General features: G+C 49.5%; 1 protein-coding gene across 3 annotated transcripts in view; it reads left to right on the top strand.

Moving 5' to 3' along the window:
• The first annotated feature begins 497 nt into the window (after nucleotides 1-497).
• LOC135819195 (uncharacterized) overlaps nucleotides 498-2,282 on the top strand; it is a 7,869-nt gene continuing 6,084 nt past the window's right edge. Inside the window, exon 1 of one of the 3 annotated variants that reach the window (XM_065332358.1) lies at nucleotides 498-1,022. The gene's annotated coding sequence lies outside the window, so the exon portion shown is untranslated. The other 2 variants (XM_065332357.1, XM_065332359.1) reach the window with 2 other exon arrangements.

Raw genomic sequence — 2,282 nt, 5'->3', positions numbered from 1 at the left:
AGTGACTGTACAGGCGCGGCTGGACATGTATCACGTACAACTGTAGAATCTTCGCTGACTGTGACCGTTATAACATAATTTTTAGAATCTTCGCTGACTGTGACCGTTATAACATAATTTTTATGTTATAGCGAGGGAATCAAGAATATCTCGCTCTCTTGTCATGGTAGCAAGAAACACTCAGAACAGTTGAAAAAAGTGAAAAATTCTGGTACATAAGCAAGTTATGTACACTTTCGTTTAGTACATAAACCCCGTTAATACATAACATTTCTCAAGTCCCAGAGATTATGTATTAACGAGGGACGACCTGTACCTGCAATCGCGATTGATAGTCAGCCGTTGTAAAGACTGGTGCACATTCTACGACGATGACCACGGATAGTTGGCGACTCCTTGCTCTAGTATAGTGTGGCCCTGCTCTACGGATCGTTGCTGATTTTGCCGGTGTTACACGCGGGGCCGGGGCATCCTGGAGCTAGCAATGCCCCAGAAGAGCAAGAACGCAAGGACTTAGACTTAGGTAACCAGTGCACTCTCACAGTCTCACCAATGACTGACAGTCACACTGTGCTCCCACGCGGGCCAGCTGAGAAAGGTACATAGAAAGCACGCCAGGTCGACGGAGCCGGAGACTGCGACTTCGCCACAAACGGGCAAAGTGTGTACCTACGCCCCGCCGAGCGAACCCCTCGCACGTCATTGTTGCTAACACCTCAACCCGCCGTCACGACTACACTAGTTGAGCACCTTAGGTCAGTCCGTTCCTCGGTGCTTCCAATTCCAAAGTCGACAGCCGGAGGAGGCACTGAAAGGGGAAATCGTTGCCATTCAGGTCTCGTGAGAGAAGCTTCGGTAGTTTTGTCACTAACCTCTGGGCATGCCTCGCTCGACCTCACGGTAGTTTGAGCCAGTCCTTAGCTGATCTGGTGGAGCAAGAGACGGACAATCCTGGTATGTATGTGGCATGAGGCGGTCAAGACTCAACGCTCGCTAAACGACGCGGATCAAGCCTGAGAAATGTGAGTATTAGCAGGCACATCACGCGTGCCGATGGCCCAGTTTATGACTTTTGTCTTCGTTCACGATGCATGCACAATGTAGAGGCATGTAGATCTAGTACTGTGTGTTTGGGGTTCTATTTTCTGGGCATCCGCGCCGTTCAGTTGTTACCTATCGGTGCGACGTAAAGCGAAAGTGGAAACCGTGTACCAGTATCAAAGTTGCTAGCTCGAAGTTTTAGGTGTGACTGTGGTCATCGGGTGGTTTGAGGTGCGAGCCGCAGCGCGGTGTACGCCCCTTTGCCTTTGTGCCCTGTCGAGTGGCGTGTGTTGGGGGCTAGGATGTTGTGGTTTGTGCCACTGTCTTCCGCTGGCACGTTGTGGAGAGGGATGGCGCGAATTCTCTCGGCGGACTAAGGTATCAGAATAATTATGCTGTATTGTCTAGGCCTTGTATTGCCCCCAGACGTAAGCATTTCGCAACAAGAAAGATCGAAATGTTGGTGTTGCTTTTGGAGCTTAGGATCGTTCGCGCCAACTGTGGACAGGGAAATGGTCACCTCGATTCGAACGGTGTGTTGTCTTCGAACCAAGACGTTTGCGCCCAGTCCTCCTTTGAGTCGGCCAAGTATTAGTTATCATTACAAAACGCTCAATAGCTAGGACACTAGTATCTCGAGGCTTGCTCGGATCGCTCGCCAGCTGACGAAGTCCACCGGTCCCTGCATGTTGCGTTTTTGATGACCGCCAGCACGCGGATCGCGTTCGTGTCTACAAGGTATCCACTATTGTGGTGCTTGTGTGTACACGATACCACCGTAGTCCTTGTTGTAACGTCAGAATCGTTATGAAACAAGTAAGAACTTGAGCGATCGATCATCCATTGCTATATCAGCTGTGTTGTTTTGTATTGTGTTACGTCGCGGTTTGGGTAGTCTGTATGTGAGCTGGAGAAGTGCGTTCACATCGGATCGTTCAGTGAAAGAAATTGCCTGGGGCATGACGGAACAGCCCCGGAGAAGCACACATGTATGAGCAAGTAATATTGGTGTACGGTTGCCAAAGCAAAGCAGCAAACCATCTTATTGTCCCTTTTCAGTTCCTATATCACCTGTAGTCTAGTTTCTCTCTCGTTCATAGATTCTACGTTTAACACCACCAACATTGCATCAAGGTGTATCGCATAATCCAGGCGCGTACGCATGGTCACCTCTGGGGGGGGGGGGTTTCAAACCGAATCGCAAGCAATCCTTTGTATTTGTATTTCTAAAGAGCCCTAGG

Source organism: Sycon ciliatum, chromosome 6 (assembly GCF_964019385.1).
Source record: "Sycon ciliatum chromosome 6, ocSycCili1.1, whole genome shotgun sequence".
In the NCBI taxonomy this organism is placed as follows: Eukaryota; Metazoa; Porifera; class Calcarea; order Leucosolenida; family Sycettidae; genus Sycon; species Sycon ciliatum.
The sequence above is the reverse complement of the archived record's forward strand: the minus strand, read 5'-3'. Positions and strand labels throughout refer to the sequence as shown.